The 17,516-nt window shown below is 48.6% G+C and overlaps 1 protein-coding gene across 1 annotated transcript in view; it reads left to right on the top strand.

Moving 5' to 3' along the window:
- Positions 1–17,516, top strand: part of TSPAN18 (tetraspanin 18) — a 185,850-nt gene that overhangs the window by 31,693 nt on the left and 136,641 nt on the right. Inside the window, 1 exon segment of the mRNA XM_038563502.1 lies at positions 542–618. The gene's annotated coding sequence lies outside the window, so the exon portion shown is untranslated.

Raw genomic sequence — 17,516 nt, 5'->3', positions numbered from 1 at the left:
GGCTCCTGCTCTCTGAGCCGGAGTTATTTCGTTCGCTACCAAAGCCTCAGCATCTTATTATTTATCTCCTGGTGACTACCAGATCTTGAAAGTACCCGTCTGCCCCCAAAGCCTGAATTCATTAAACAATGATTAATTCTCCTTCACATTTTCAAAATTACTCATAAAGCCTTTTTTTTTTTTTTCCTGCCTGAGGAAAATGGAGTTTCCACAACGAGTTGTTAATGTTCTAGCCGGAAGCAAACAAATGTGATGTGATATTGTGATTAGCGTGCGTGATGTCATCACATGCACATTGTACAGGCTCCTGGGCTGAATCTAGAAGCCTGAAAATATGTTCCAGTCGGTGGTCTCTGGGGCCGACACTCTGGAAGCCTCTGCGGGGCTGGGTGCTTGCTTCTGTCTTTCTGTGCTGTGGAGACGGAAGGAGTGAGCAGGAACCCAGGGGGTGGGTGCGTGCCTGAACTGAGGGGGCCCCCAGTAGCCACATGCCCCACTAGCTGTTGCCTTTTTTAAATTTACATTCCTCTTCTCCTTCTAGAGTTTTTCCTGAAGCCATCAGAAAGAGACCTCAAGAGAATCCTGCCCCTCCTGGAAGGAAGACACCAGTTGGAAGAGGTATGGCTGGGCAACATGGCAATATGGCGGCATCTTATTCAAATAAGAGTGTGATTGTCTCTCCTCTTCTCTTCCCACTCAACAAACCCTCCATTGCCAAGTGAAAGAGCTTTCAGCTGGTGCCAGGGTGCAAGGCAAGCAGAGGGCAGCTTCCCTCTTGTCCCCACCCCTAGACATTTGTTGGGGTGCATAGCTGAGGCGTGAAGAGAAGTGGGGTCTCATCAAGGCTGGTGGCTGCCTGATAAGGAGGCTGCCCATCGTGGTTGCTCCTCAGGGTCGGCCCAGGAAGTGAGAGTAGAAGCAGGAGAGGCAGTGAGCTCTCCAAGGGAAGACAGAGCACTTCCTCCCGCCCCCCTCCCACAACCACCATGACCTTGGGATTGTGAGAAGAAAAGACCTTTCTAGAATGACTCTCCCATTCCCACCATCCATCTCAGGGCCCTCTTTTGGATACAGTTCACATTCCAGGATGGAAATGAGGATGGAAAAGTCTTGGTTTGTTGGGTTCTGGGAGCTTCTTGGGCTGCCCACAACCCCAGGACAGGTGATGGGTTTCATGGCCTCATGGAAGGTTCCTGAATGAAGAGCCAGGATGTTTGTCCTCTGGCCCAGTCAGTACCATCATTGTGCCTCAAGAGGCCTTATAAGCCATTTCTCTCATGGGGAGTCATGTCCTTACTAGTAGAATGGGGAGCAGTGACTTGAATCTCCGTTCCAGGCCTCATGGCCTCAGTTTCTGAGGTTCTCAGACCAGGGCTGAGCCAGAGGAAGTGATGGGTATGGTGAGGTAGCAGGGAAGCAGAGTGGGTGGGGGCTTGGGGAAGGCTGTGGAGAGGAAGGGTATTTGGAAGCTTCGAGGAGATGTGACTGCCAGCCTTGGTCAAAGGAAGCCTCAGACCCTCGGTGGAAAGACCAGAGTCTGAGGTGCAGATGGCCTGAGTTCGAGGCCCGGCTGATGGAAGCGTCAGATCAACCAACACCGATTGAGGGCTTCTGCGCGCCAGGTGCGGTGCTTAGCATGAGCCCTGTATGGTCCATTCAGCCCCTTAACGGCCCTGTGGTCTTGGCACTAAAAGCATCTCCATCTTAGAGAGGAGAGAACTGCTCCTCAGAGACGTTAAGTGACTGCTCAAGGTCACACAATGGCGAAGATTTGAAGCCCAGGCCAAACCACGCTACAATTCTTGTGTGTTTTCCTTTGAGTGACTCTGATTAACAAAGTCCTTTAAGCCAAATCACCTCTTGCAATGACATTTCTTGAAAGGACATAAAAATGATTTGTCTCCTTATCCTAGAGCTTTTGCTTTTAAACTTTGGGCTCATCGTGGCGTCCCTGCAGGTCCTGGTTTTCTGATCTCCAAAATGGGAGCACGCCCATGGGGATGTTCTGGGGAGAAGATGAGATGAGGGAGGTTCAGACCCACCTGCCCACCCCAAGGCTGCTGCTGAGAGAGTTGAGTGGGGTGTACACACTGTGGGGTGCTGCGCCCAGCCAGGTGAGGGCATTTGCAGCCCCAGCTGCCTCTGGTGCCGTGGCTGGTTGGCGCTCCGCTGCTTTCCTGGACACCGATGTGATCCTCCCCTGGCCTCTGGGCTCATCCTTTCACTTTTGGAGGGTGCTGCCGGCCGGCTCGGATGTTCCAGGCCGGAATCCAAGGCACGGCAGCTGGCTCCCAGGCACAGATAGCGCAAGGCCAGGCTGGGCCCCGGGTAGACCGTGGCCGAGGAGTGTGAGGCTCATGTTGGAGCAGCTCACCACCCCCCTCCCGCCAGCTGCCTGGGCCAGAATCTCAACTGTAAGCCTCCTGGCAGCCCGCCCTGCTCCCCACAGGAAGCCACTGGCTTATCGCAGAGCCAGGATCCCGCACGCTTTTCTTAATCAGGAGAAGGCGCTGAAGCGAGTCAGAAAGAGCTTAACTTCCCCAGGACTTTTCTGCTAGGGATGTTCCTCCATCAAGGAGCCACAGGCCTCCATGTACAAGATGCAAGAATCTCTTTAAGTACAGAGAAAAGCAGCGAGGGTGCTTTTGTCCATGGTTTACCTTCAGGAAGGTTGCAAGGGAGCACAGGGGTTCAGCCTCGCACCCCCCCTCCTTGTTAGCTAGGGAACAGATACACGTAGAGTCCCTGGGAGAGCGCAAAGATGACCGTATGCAGGAGGCAGACAGCATGTGCTGTCGTGGCAAATGTCTGCTGGGGTTTGGGGGCCAGTCTGGTGGAGACTGGCTCCCAGCTCTGCTCTTCACTAGCTATTTGACCCCGGGTGAGCGACTTTGGTGTCCAGAGTCTCGGTTTTCTCATCTATCAAATGGGCAGATAGCACGCGCCTCCCTGGTGGCCGTAAGGCTGAGGAACCTGCTGGCGAGGCCCTCCCGCTTGCTTTGAACAACGGAAGCCCCCTTGGGATAACGTGGCCTCCCAAGGTGACCTCCTTGAGGAGGCTCGGGCTCTTGGGATGACGAGTCCGGTGTTTGTGACCAAACAGTGAGGTTACCCTGGAGACACATACCTCTTTCGGCGCGTGGTCTAAAAAAGGGCCGAGAGCGGGGCCTGGGTTGTGTCCGCTCTCTGTTCTGACACTCCGGGGTGTGAGGCCCCCGGGTGTGAACTGTTTTTCCTGAGGTTTTATCCCGTGGTTTACACTTCTCTCTGATGACATTTACTGGACCCTTTCTGTAGATAAGCGCTGATCCCCCCCCACATCCCCCAAGAGGCATGTATTAATAAGCTCTTTATAGGTGAGGATAGCTGGGATTCAGAGAAGTTGTAAATGATTCCAGGTTTCGTGTCCAAAAAGCAGTCACATCCAGACCTAAACACAGGGCTTCGGTCCCAAGGACTGTGTTTGCTGCAGCACCCTGCAGCACCCTGCGGCACCCCACAGTGCCCTCAAAGGCATCTCGTGTGGCAGGCACCCTTCTAGACCTACAAGTTCTACAGCCATACTCCGCAGCACCACGGTGGCTTCCCAAGTTGCCAGTGACAGCACCTGTACAACCTCTGTGACTCCCCACAGCACCCACAGAGGTACCCACAGCATCCACAAGGCACCCTGCAGGACTCACAGCATCACCCTGTGACATGGTGGCACTCCTCCTGCATTCTCCAAGCAGCATTGCATGGAATTCAGAGCTCAGGGAGAGAGGGGCATCTCCTGACGGTTTTAATCTCCACAGCCAGCCCTGTGTGGCAGGCCGAGCGAGCCCATGAAAGCAGTTTCCAGGAAGCATGGGGATCTTCCTCCTACTGAGATCTGACAGCAAGAAGCAGGTGGTGGGGAGATCCTGTACCCGGGTTCCAGTCTACCTACTTTTTCTTTTGTTGCCCATGCTTTCAGTGTCACACCTAAAAATCCATTGTCAAATCTGAGGTCATAAAGATTTACTCCTTTGTTTTTCTTCGAGGAGTTTTATGGTTTTAGCTCTCATATTTAGGTCAGTGATCCATTTTGAGTTGATTTTTGTATATGGTGTGAGGTAGGGACCCAACTTTGTTCTTTGGCCTACGATTATCCAGTTATCCCAGCACCATGTGTTGAAAGCGCTATTCTCTTCCCATTGGGTAGTCTCGACACTCTTATTGAAAATCAGTTTGCCATAATAGGTATAAGTTGTGTCTGGGATCTCAGTTCTATTCCCTTGGTCTGTGGGTCTATCCTTAAGCCTATACTGGGCCGTCTTGATTACTCTGGCTTTATGTGTAACTCTGCAGCTCCCTGGTGATTCTAATGTACATCCTACTGTCCCTGGATTTTAAGAGGAAAATGAAGCACAGTTAGGGAGGCCAGTTGGGAGGCTGCCAGAATGATCTAGGGCAGTGCAGAATGGAGAGGATATACAGCTCTGAAGCAAAGCAGTGGTTATCAGGGTAAAGATCATGATGGAATGGAGAGAAGGAGTGAGGGAGATATTCTTCTGCTCCTTCCCAGTCCCGGGAAGACTGGAGATGCCAAAGGTGAGAGTGGAAGCCAATGGCCTAGCTGAGCGAGATTAACCTCCTACCCACCCCGGGATGATTTGGAGGAATACCCTGGTCCTTGTCACAGCTCAGTTCCACTGCGTGACCTTGGGTGGGTTGCTTGACCTCTCTAAGCCTCTGTGAGGTGGGTCAGTATCCTTCACTGGTCAGCTCTGCCAACACCGGGAGGGGCCGAAAGGCAACTAACTGAGTTCTTGGCAGAAGATCGACCGCACAGGACCTGCCAAGTGGTCGTCAGTTCCTGCTCTCCTGTCTCTGTGGACGCGGGGCGTGGGGCTTCCATTGCAGCCTATGCTGCTTGGGGCTGCCCCGGGCTGCCTGCGACGGGTTCAAGTGTCATATTCCGCTGAGCTGAATTGTATTTTCTTGTACCCTCCGTGTGCTTGTCCCAGATCTGCTTTGCGGCCCGCAGGAAGCAGCATCACCCTTTTCCCTCCAGGCTGCTAACCCGCATCCCCATGTCACCTGCTCTCCCCTTTGCTGCTGGAAGGTCATTCTCTACCTCCCTTTGAGGATGCTGGTCTTGGAGCACTCCTGACTTCTCTGGACCCTCCTCAGGATGGGGGACGGGGGGACTCTGGCCTGAACTGGGCACGTTCATCATTCAGCCCTCAGAGCCAAGGCCAGAGCTCTGGCTGTGTTCTGACCCCAGTCAAGGTGAGGGGGACCAGCACCTCCCTCCATCCAGACCTTTGACTTCTGGTCGTGCAACCAACGTGACACTGGGTCCAGTGATTCCCACATCCTGGTTGGGTTCAGGCTCCCATCTTTTCACCGGCCAGGTAGAAAAGAGATTCACTCTTGATATATAGATATATCTATAGATATATATAATTTTCTGTCTAGTATTTATAAATCAGGGGGCAGTTGAATGCAGGAGGGAGAGCATAGCTTTGGCACCAGATGGACTTCAGGGCTGTCGTTTGGCTACTCATTAGCTTGCGTGAATGAACTCCATTTGCTCTCCTGTTACACGAAGACAGTAGTTGCAGTTGCAGGCTTCGTGGTCAAGATTAAATGAGATGATGGATATCAGGTGTGTAGCCCACCACCCGGGAAGGAGGCGACATTCCAGAAAGGGTGGGTATCATTTCCTGTACCATCTGAACCCCACCATTCATTTCTCTGCAGCTCTGACAGATGGGGTGCAGGCTGTGAGTTTCGGGCCAGGATGGGGCTCCAGCCCCAGGGCCTCCTCTCCCTCCTGGCTCCCCCGTCACTCTCTGGCTGGGACTCATGTGTGAGGGGACAGGCTGACAGGTTCTCACCACCCCAGTTTCCTGCTCACTCAGCCAAAGTCTGCCAGAACCTTCTGGCCTCAGGCCAGCCCTGTGTCCATATGTAACTCATGACAGCAACCTGGTCTTTTTCTGCCCTCTTGGATACTTTCCATCCCAAACCTTTTCCTTCCTTTCTTTTTCAAGTGTTTTAAATTTATACAAGGAGGTTCATCCTAGGGCCGGATGCAACCTTGTCCCTGGTAGGAGGCAAAGCCAGTAGAGCTTTTCCCTGGGAGATGTTCCATTTCCCTGACACGGCTGACCATGAGAGCAAGGCCAGACAGACCCATTTGTTCTGGGGAGTGACTACTCCTGGACATCATGGGGAGATACTAAGTCCTTATCTAGAGATGGAGCAAATCATTACTTTTCTGTTCACACAGAAAAACTGAGCAGAACATGACCTTAAGAGGCTTTATTATTATTACATTTTTAAAATAATGACATATATTCACATTGTGAATCACAGCTGAAGAACTTTCAAATAGCCAGGGGTGGCAGAGAGAGAGGGAGTAGGAACACCATTTTCAGAGGCGTGTCAGCAACAGAGAGGCACCTGTATGCTCCAGGTCACACAGCAATGGTATGCCAGAGATGGGACGGGTCTGTCATTGTCCCCACCCTGGTCTGGTGATCATTCTGCGGTGCCCAGCAGCTTCTTTTATTAGCCAAAAATGTGAAACAATATATTGTAATTAACAGCCTAAAAAGAAAGGAAAAAGCCCAAATCACCCTGCTGTTCCATTAGCTGGGGTGGTGTAATGACCTGTCCGGAGCTGCCGCCGTGAGAAGAAACAAATGACGTCACCCCTTGTGCTTTGGGGGTCCCTGCAGGGTCTCCCTCCTTGGGGTATGGGCGGGGTTATATTAGGATAGAAAGGCACTGTGGGATGAAGGGAGATGGTGCCTTGGACTCTGAAGCCTTTCTCTCTTTCTTTTTTTTAAAAGACTTTATTTTCTAGAGCACTTTTAGGTTCACAGTAAAATTGAGGGAAAATGCAGAGAGTTCTCACATTCTCCCTGTCTTTGCTCACCGACAGTCTCCGCACCGCTGACAACCACACCATCGTGCTGCCTGTGACAACCACACATCAGTGCAGCCGCATGGACACACTATTATCACCCAAAGCCTGTGGTTTGTATCCGGGTTCACTGCTGGTGGTGCGCCTTTCTTCTGTGGGTTTGGGCCAACGTATAATGACACGTCTCCACCACGATCGTGTCCAACAGAATAGTTCGACTGCCCTACAAATCCTCGGTGCTCTGCCAATTCATCCTTCCCTCCCCACTAAGCTACTGATCTTTTTTACTGTCTCCATAGTTTTGCCTTTTCCAGAGTGTCCTATAGTTGGAATCATACAGTTTGCAGCCTTTTCAAACTGGCTTTTTTCACTTAGAAATATGCATTTAAGGGGCGCCTGGGTGGCTCAGTCAGTTAAGTGTCCGACTCTTGATTTCAGCTCAGGTCATGATCTCAGGGTCCTGAGATATCTCCACCCCGCCCCCCACCCCATGCTCAGCAGGGAGTCTGAGCGCAATTCTCTCCCTCCAACCTTCCCTCATTCTGGGTTACTTACTTGTGTGCACATGCTCTTGTTCAAATAAATAAATAAATAAATAAATAAATAAATAAATAAATCTTTAAAAAATATCTTAAAATATGCCTTTAAGCTCTCCCCACGTCTTCTCATGACTTGATCACTCATTTTCACCCCATTTTTAAAAGTTTGGTAAAAAACACATAACATAAAATGTACTGTTTTAACCATTTTTAATTGTACTGTTCTGTGGTATTAAATACACTCATATTGTTGTGTGGCCATCCCCACCATCCATCCCCTTAACTCTTTTCATCTAGTAAAACTTAAACTCTATGCCCATTAAACACCAACTCCCTATTCCCCTTTTCTCCCAGCCTCTGGCAACCCCCCTTCTTCTTTCTGTCTCTATGATTTTGCCCCTGAATCACTTATATAAATGCAATCATACAGTATTTGTGTTTTGGGGTTACTTTGTGTGTGTGGTGAGTATGCGTGTGTGCACACCCATGTGTGTATCACTGGCTTATTTCACTTTGCATAATACCCTCCATGTTCGTCCATGCTGTAGCAGGTGTCAGAACTTTCTTTTTAATGCTGGATAATATTTTAGTAATATCTGGATGTACCACAGTTTATTTATCCACTTACCTATTGAAGGACATCTTGGTTGCATCCAAGTTCTGGCAGTGAAGAATAAAGCTGCTCCAAATATCTGTACTTAGGTTTTGATCTGTAGGTTTCTTTTCTTTGTCTGAATTTGGTATTAGGCTACTGCTGGCTTCATAGAATGAATTAGAATGCACATTCCCTCTGCTTGTATTTTCTGGAAGAGATTTTTGAGAATAGGTATACTTCCTTCCATCCTTATATGTTCGGTAGAAGTCACTAGTAAATCTGGCCTGTGTTCTGCTTTGAGAGGTTGTTCGTTATTGATTCAATTTATTTAATAGATACAGGCCTATTTTAGGTTGTCTGTTCTTGTATGAGTTTCAGCAGGTTGTGTCTTTCCAGGACTTGATCTATTTCATCTAAGTTATCAAATTTATGGACCTGGAATTAGTAATTGTATTCTTTTCTTATCCTTCTAATGTTCACGGGAACTATGGCGATGTCCCCTCTTTCATTTTTGATATTAGTAATTTGTGTCTTCTCTCTTTCTTAGTCAGCCTGGCTGGAGGCTCGTCAATTTTATCAGTCTTCTCAAAGAAGCAGGGATCCCTGGGTGGCGCAGCAGTTTGGCGCCTGCCTTTGGCCCAGGGTGCTATCCTGGAGACCTGGGATCGAATCCCACGTCGGGCTCCCAGTGCATGGAGCCTGCTTCTCCCTCTGCCTGTGTCTCTGCCTCTCTCTCTCTCTGTGTGTGACTATCATAAAAAAAAAAGGGGGGGGGTGGAATCTTAAGTGAGGAGTATTGAGACAAACTAGAAACCATTAGAGGGAGAATGGCCCTACCCAGTACATGTAATAATGTTTAAAAAGAAAAAAAAAAAAAAAAGAAGCAGCTCTTGGTTTGGTTGATTTTCTCTAGTGATTTCCTGTTCTATGGATCCTATGATTTGAGTGTAGATGTATCACCATCTGAGGGATCATGAGGGTAAATCCCTTCTGTTCTCTGATTCTTAGTTTTTGCATCTACAGAATGGGTGTGGTGACGACAATATCTGGCCCAGAGTTAGTTTGAAGGCAAACATCAAATGTGAACCCACAACCAATGATTCAACAAATACATGTTCAGCCACTGTCATGTACCAGGTACTTCTCTGCATGCTGAGAATATCGTAGTGAACGAAAGAGCAAAGTCTCTGCCCTCATGGTGCTTATCTTCTATTTGTAGAGAGAGAGAGAGAGAGAGAGACCAAACAAATAAATTAAAAGTCAGACAGTATGAGGTGCAGGAGGTGGTAGGGAGTGCCCAGGGGTTTGCTGTTTTGGATAAGGGGTACTTAGAAGGCCTTCCTGATTGATGTCATTTGAGCAGAGACCTGAATGCAATGAAGCCTTGAGTTTTGTCTGGGTGAAAAGCCTTCTGGTGAAAGGAACAGCAAAAGTCAGGGCCATAAGGCAGGGAAGTGGCTGACATGTTGGATTACCAGGGAGGAGGCCAGTGTGCTAGAGGGAGGGTGGCGTGGAAGCAGAGTGGCTGCCAACCAGGGTGAGGGTTTTGGATTTTGATTCTAAGTGTGATGGGAAGCCAATATGCATGGAAGAGATGGGATGAAATTTACATAATACCAAGATCACTCTGGGTGCTGGATGGAGTCCCCTATCAGGGACAGGGAGGCCAGAGTGGAGGCCAATATTAGAATCCAGGCACAAGACAAAGTGATCTGGAAAGACAAAATAGTTTCGGCGGTGCTGAGAAGCCCACACATTCATGATCTATTTTGAAAGTACCGCTGACAGAGTCACTGATGGGTTGCATAGGGTGGGGGAGGAGTCAAGGCTGACCATTGAGTTTGTGCCTGTATATGGGAGCCTTGGTGGCTAGGCTTTGGTGGAGGGGGAAGGGAACATACTGAGTTCTGTTTGGAGGCCTTTTAAGTTGAGACATTTATTAGCCATCCAAATGGCAGTGGCAAGAATGAAGATGGAGGTACAAACCTGGAGTTCACGGGTGAGGTCACAGCTGGAAAGACAAATTTGGAAGCCATAGCTTATAGGGAGTATTTTAAACCCCAGGCTTTAATGAAATCATCTAGGGAGTGAGTATAAATGGAGAAGATGATGGGGGATCCAGGGTCTTTGGGGACCTGGAGAAAGTACCCACTGGTAGCTATCTGGAGCTGCCCAGTAGGCAGCCCATCCTGGACACCAAGGCAGATGGATCTTATTTTCACAGTGTCCTGGGAGCTGTTGAGTGGCATGGAATGAGGAAGAGACGGCAGCTCCAAGAGTCAGCCCTGGACATAATGCCTGCTCTGAAGGAAAGCACTGTAGAGCTGCTGGTGCCTGACTTAAAATATAGCAGATGCAGCAGGGTACTTGACACTCAAGGAAGATGATTTTTTTTGGTACCTGCCTGCTGTTTACAACAAAATTATTTTTGGTAGTAATGATGAAGTAAAATCAATTCTCCTAATGGCCAGAAAAGAAACACAGAGAGTGAAACTCTCCTTTTAGAGAACTTCATATATATAACCAGGCCCCTTGACAAAAAAAATATTACAGCACAAAGAAATGAAAAAGGAATGGGTTCACACTTCTTAATCACATTAATGGATATTTTGAAAAAAGGAAGAAATACTCAAGGAAAATTCTAAAAAAGTGAACTCCCAAACACAGCTTGGACAATGACCTGTGTAGACAAGGCAGTGCTGGAGATAATCCAATTTCTTTGTCTTCATCCTTGCAATCATTACACTATCATTGCTTAGTTCAAACCTACTGTTTACCTGGAATAGTATCTAGTGGCAAAGGGGCTGGAGATGGAAACTCCAGAGATTCTGAATGAAATGAACGTGCTTAGCAGAATTGGCTTGCATTGGGTCTGGCTGTATGAGTAATGTTCTTTGAAATAACTTCCGTGTAAACACAATGTCTATTAGACTTTAAGTAATGAAGGTGTGCTCATTTGAAGTTTACATACATATTATTAAAACTCACCTAAGATATTGATGAAAGATAGTGAAGGTGACACAAACAAATGGAAAGATATACCATGCTCATGGATTGGTAGAATTAATATTGTTAAAATATCCATACTATCCAAGGCCGTCTACAGATTTAATGCATTCTCTATCAAAATACCAGTAGTATTTTTCACAGAACTAGAACAAATAATCCTGAAATTTGTATGGAACCACAAAAGACCCTGAATGGGCCAAAGCAGTCTTAAGAAAAAACAAAGCTGGAGTTATTACAATCACAGATTTCAAGATATACTTAAAAGTGGTAATCAAAAAAGTATGCTACTGGCACAGAAATAGACAAATAGATAAATGGAAAAGAATAGAGTCCAAAAATAAACCCACACTCATATGGCCAATTAATCTATGACAAAGGAGGCAAGAACATACAATGGGGAAAGACAGTCTCTTCAACAATGCTGTTGGGAAAACTGGACAGCTATATGCAAAAGAATGAGACTGGACCACTTTGTTATGCCACACACAAAAATAGACTCAAAATGGATTAAAGACCTAAACATGAGACCTGAAATCATAAAACTCTTAGAAGAAAACATAGGCAGTAATCTCTCTGATATTGGCCTCAGCAACTTTTTTTATGGATGTGTCTCCTCAGGCAGAGGAAATAAAAACAAAAACAAACTATTGAGACTACACAAAAATGTAAAGCTTTTGCACAGCAAAGAAAACCATCAATAAAATGACAAGGCAAACTACTGAATGAAAAAAGATTTTACAAACCGTATATGTGATAAGGGGTTAATATCAAAAATACATAAGGAATCTATAAAAGCAAACGCCAGAAAAACAAATATTCTGATTTTTTTTTAATTTTTTAAAAAATTTTTATTTATTTATGATAGTCACAGAGAGAGAGAGAGATTGGCAGAGACATAGGTAGAGGGAGAAGCAGGCTCCATGCACCAGGAGCCCGACGTGGGATTTAATCCCGGGTCTCCAGGATCGCGCCCTGGGCCAAAGGCAGGCGCCAAACCACTGCGCCACCCAGGGATCCCAAATATTCTGATTTTTAAATATGCGCAGAGGACCTAAATAGGCATTTCTCCAAAAGATGACATACAGAGGGCCAATGGACACATGAAAAGATACTCAACATCACTCATCATCAGGGAAATGCAAATCAAAACCAGAGTGAGGTATCCCCTCACAACCAATCAAAACGGCTAGTATCAGAAAGAAAAGAAATAACTAGTGTTGTGAGGATGTGAAGAAAAAGGAAACCCTGGTGCACTGTTGGTGGGAAGGCAAACTGGTGTAGTCACTGTGGAAAACAGTGTGGTGGTTCCTCAGAAAATTATTAATAGAAATACCATGATACCATGTGATCCAGTAATTCCACTACTGGATATTTGCCCAAAGAATGCAAAAACACTAATTTGAGAAGATATTTGCACCCCTGTGTTCGATGGCCTAGATACGGAAGCAACCCAAGTGTCTACTGACATGAATGGATAAAGATGCGGTGTAGGTCTGTAATGCAATATTACTCAGCCATAAAGAAGAATGAGATCTTGCCTCCTGCAACAACACGGATGGACCTAGAGGGTATCATGCTAAGTGAGAGAAGTCAGAGAAAAGCAAACACCACATGATCTCTCTTACATGAGGAATCGAAAAACAAAACAAACGAATGAACAAGTAAACAAAAACAGAAACAGACTCATGAAGATGGAAAACAAACTAGAGCTTGCTGGGCGGGGGTTGGGGGGAGGTATGGGCAAAATAGGTGGAGGGGATTAAGAGGTACAGACTTCCAGTTACAAAATAAATAAGTTGCAGGGATGAAAAGTAATTTGTGAAATTTCTTAGGAAAGAAAGGAACTCAGCAGTGACTATGGCAATTGTTTAGAACCTCAAAGACCTTTTTCAAGGCAGAATGATTTATCACTGACGTTGTTTAGAATTGTCAGCATTTGGTCAGTTTTATGTTTGCTTTTAAATACCCCACAGACAGTTCATCCCCTATTATCTACACCTTGCACCAACTGCTCCCGCTGCCCCATCCTTGGACACCAATAGGGAGCTGTGCCCGAGAGGGTGTTGCTGGGGAGGGGGGCCCAAGGGGACAGAATGTTCTCAGAAGATCCTGCGGACCAGATGCTGTGGCAGGTCCTGCTGTATGACCAGGGAGTATTGGGGTGGGTGCAGGGGGAATAGGGGCAGACAGGCCTTCTCGGTGTCCAATACAGGCTGAGGCAGGAGGCGGGGCAGTACCTGAGCCGGTAGGTGTTTGGCTCATCCGGGTTCTGAGAACCGGCTGTGTACAGTGTCTAGCATTCCAGACAGCTCCATCCTTTATGGTGACAGTTTGCCCTGGTGGCTGTGAGGCTGCATCCCTCCTGGGGACACCTCCAGCCCTGCTCCTTGGGATCCCCGCCCTCCTTCCCTCCCTCCTTCTCCGTCTGTTTCTCTTCCACGGAGCAATCTGTGGAGGCAGCGGTTCTAATGAAAAATCTCATAAATACCAAGAGATAAAAATCCAGGGCTTTTGGTTTTTATTTCTGCTGAGACTCCCTGGAGAGCCTTTTAGGTAGGAAATGTCCCTTTGGAGCTGAGATTTTTCTCCCAGACTTCAAAGACAGGGCTTCTTAGGAATACAACATCTGTTTAAACTGAACTTGAACGGAGAAGCAAGTGTGTCCCCTGAGAGAGGGCCAGGGGAGAGCAGAGGGTGCGGAGTCTGTCCCCGGGTGCTGCACTGTGTCTCCGCGCTGGGTAAATGCAGAGGGCTGGGGACTGGGGTGGGGGGCTCACACCAGATGCTGGGCTTTGTGCTGTCTGCTGTCCAAATGCCACCCAGGCCTGTGGCTGCAGGGACCTCCCCACCCAGGAGAGGCAGCCCAGAGCCCTGGGGCAGGCGAGGGGCTCCCCTAGCCTGGGAAGTCCTGTGGCCCTCAGAAGCCCTCCCACCCTCCTTCCCTCCCCTCTTCACCGCCCCCTTTCTCTCACCCTCCGTCATTCACTAAACATCCTGGCAGGTACAGAGATGAAAAATCCACCCCCCCCCCCCCCCAACTGGTTCAATGAACTTGAAATCTGATAGAACCACCTGATAACTCCCAAAGATGAGAAAAGTCGAGCACTTGGTGTGCGTGCACACACTGTTATGTTAAGACAATAAAACAACGTTACAGGGCTTGGGAAGTGGGGGAAGAGAAATCATTCAGTCCCCCTCTCTTGGGACAAGAGGCCCATTTGTTTCCTGCTTTTGTTCCCGCTCGGGCACATGGTCAGCAGAGGTGCTTTCAGAAATCGGGGTCTGTTGGGCTTCCTGCTTTTTCACACCCCCCCCCCCAACCGGTTCACCATCGCCCCACTGCATAACAGCTCTGGGGACCCCTCCCTGGGCAACCCTGGGTCGGGGCCCCTCACTGGCTGTGGACAGGCACCTGGCTTCTACTGGAAGGGGTCACTAGGCCTAGCAAATAAAGCGGCAGGCCAGGCGCCTGGGTGGCTCACTGGTTGAACATCTGCTTTTGGCTCAGGGTGTGACCCCAGGGTCCTGGGATCAAGTCCTGCATCAGGCTCCCCGCAGGGGATCGAGTCTTGCATCCAGGCTCCCCGCAGGGAGCCTGCTTCTATTCCCTCTGCCTGTGTCTCTGCCTGTATCTCTGCATCTCTCATGAATAAATAAATAAAATCTTAAAAAAAAAAAAAGGCAGCAGACTGCCTAGTTAATTTGAACTTTGCATAGATAACAAAGGATTTTTTGGTTTAAGTATGTCCTAAAAATATTAGTCCCATGTCGTATTTGGCACATGAGCGAAGAAAAAAATTACTTGTTGCTTATGTGAAATTCAAACTTAACTGAACATCCCATGCTTTATCCGCTAATTCTGTACCCGGAGTGTCTTTGTGTGTATGCAGTCAGTGCTGCTTTATTTAACAGAGAGAAAACTATCTGGCTGATAGGGGTTCATCCTCATTTCCTGGAAAAGAAATGTGCATCTCCCCCTTCTCTGGATCAGGCCTCCCGGACAACCCTGGCCTCCATGGCTCTGTGGCTTAGCACGCTAGAAGCACAAGGAACCCAGCAGGATAGTTGATGCTAAGAACATCCCTTCTCCAGCCTCCTTCTGGAAGCTTCCAATGACTGCAGCTGATCCGTTTGGTCTCTGTCGGGGGGGGGGCAGGAGAGGAGGGTGGGAGGTGTGAATTAGCACTCCCTCTGGGGCCCGTGGAGCTGCTTCTGATGGAGCCCACCAGCGTCTTCAGCAGTGATGAATATAAGCGCATCCTTCTTGCCCCGTCTGAGGAGGCAGGCACAGGTTTGAGGGCGTCGATCCAGGGCTGCAGACCCACAGAGGCTTCTGACATCTTTCTTTCCATCAATGAACTGGTTTTTTTATTCAAGGTGGCTTAAGGGTGATAAAAAATATGGGTCTAAATGGCAGACAGTAAGATAGAAAGTGATCGGCTGCAGAGTGGAAAGACCGTTGCCTTGCGGTTAAATGGATTTTCTGTTTAACTGAGGGTTAAGTAGAAAACTCGTTCAGATTCAACCTCTGTTGTTACAAATCTTTCTAAAATGTATTAGCCTGCTCCCTGGTTTTCCTAAGTGCACCATAATGACCATAATTGAATCTCCTTGCTGGCAGAGCATCCTGTGGGGCGTCGGGATGCACCGTCGTAAATGTCAGCCCTCCGCGAGCCGCCGGTACTTGGGCTTCAGAGCAGGGGCCCTTCACCCTCCCTGCGGTCTCCTTCTCCCTTCCCGGCCACCGGGGCTGCGTGGGGCCCAGGATGTCCCTGGTTCACGGGTGTGGCACTTGAGGTCCGCCCGGTGAAGGACCGGGTCCCAGCCACTCCAGACAGTGGAGGAGCGGGGCCTGGAGCCAGCAGAAGTGGCTGCGACGAGCTGGCCCAGATTGGATTCCCAGTCTGCAGGAAGACCGTTAAGCTTCATGAGCCTCAGTTTCTTTATCTGTGAACTGGGCATACTAACCTTTCCTGACAGAGCTGCCGTTGAGATTAAGTGAGGTAATGACGTGGGTGGGCTGTACCCCTGCGCCCTCTTTTACATGTATATATATATTTTTAATGGCACTCACAGGGGCACCTGGGTGGCTCAGTCGGTTGGGCGACTGACTCTTAATTGCCACTTGGGTCGTGGGATCAAGCCTCATGTCGGGCCCCGTGCTCAGCAAGGAGTCTGCTGTCCTCTGCTCCTTCCCCGCTTGCCCATGCTCTCCCTCTCCCAAATAAATAAATAAATAAATAAATAAATAAATAAATAAATAGAATCTTTAGTAAAAAAATGCCACACACAGGCCCCTCCTCCCAAAATATCAAACGTACCCTGATCCTGAGACCTCGCACCCAGCCTCTTTCTACTTTGCTGACCTCTCTCCTCTGAGGACTAGTTGTTTTGTGTATAGACCCCAGGGCCGATATGTGTGGTGTGACTCCTGACTCCACTCCCATTCCCCGTGAGACTGTATTTCTGAGACTCAGTATTCCCATCTATAAAGTGGGGGTGGTCATAAGAATGGGGGTAATAGTAACAATAATAGTAACCTGCCTCCTAAGGCTGCCGTGAAGATCAAAAGAGCTCATCCGCTGGCAAGTGCTACGCAGAGGCTGGCCATTGTCATTCTGGGAGTGGGCTGAGTGAGTCCAGGTTAACCAAGTGTTCCTGGATTTGGTGCATATCCTGAGCATGGCAGCGGGATTGGGCTTCGGGCCTCAGTTTCCTGTTGGTGCCACACAAGTTAGCATTGTTAGCTGAGGAAGGAGAGCTGCCCCCCGCCCCACCCCATATAGTGAGCCTGCTTCCTGCCATGGTCTGGCTGTGTACCCTTCCCTGCGTGCTTGGGACAAGACGCTGAGAGGGATCTGTGGGTAATTTATGAGGGGTGCTGGCTGCCGAATGGGTGACGTCTACCCTGATAGGGACCAGGGGATACTGGCTCTCGAATAGCCTATATGTCTGGGACCTTCTGTGTCCCCCTCCATATGTCATACATTTCTAGCATTTCAAGGAGGCATTTATCTTCTCCATAGCAAGAGAACCACTTGGAACACAGAGACCTGTCTGTGTGTGACCTCTGGACCCTCCACGGGCATTCAGGTGTTTGGGTGGGGGGAGAGGGGGATACTTGGTCAAACCCAAGCCTGGCAAATGAGGCCACCTGTCCTGGCCTCCGCGCTGCTGGTTCAGCAGCTCCCCAGGTCTTGTAGGCAAACCTACTTCAGCTCTGGAGTGACCAGCGCCACTCCTGTTGAGCCTTCTGCTTGCTCTCCCTGTCACCCACTTTTGGACACCCTCTGGAACTGTTTCAGGGCGGGGGTGGGGTGCAACTAAATAAATAGTCACCCAGCTATTCTAGGACGGGAACAACAGCCTGTGTGCAAAGCCCCTGGGTAGCCTGGTTTATTTATGCATTTATCTTTAATGGGAAGGCTAAGAGAACTTGCGTGGTTTGTGAATATTTACAGGCACATTACCTACC

This window comes from Canis lupus, chromosome 18 (genome assembly GCF_011100685.1).
Source record: "Canis lupus familiaris isolate Mischka breed German Shepherd chromosome 18, alternate assembly UU_Cfam_GSD_1.0, whole genome shotgun sequence".
NCBI classification, from domain to species: domain Eukaryota; kingdom Metazoa; phylum Chordata; class Mammalia; order Carnivora; family Canidae; genus Canis; species Canis lupus.
The sequence above is the reverse complement of the archived record's forward strand: the minus strand, read 5'-3'. Positions and strand labels throughout refer to the sequence as shown.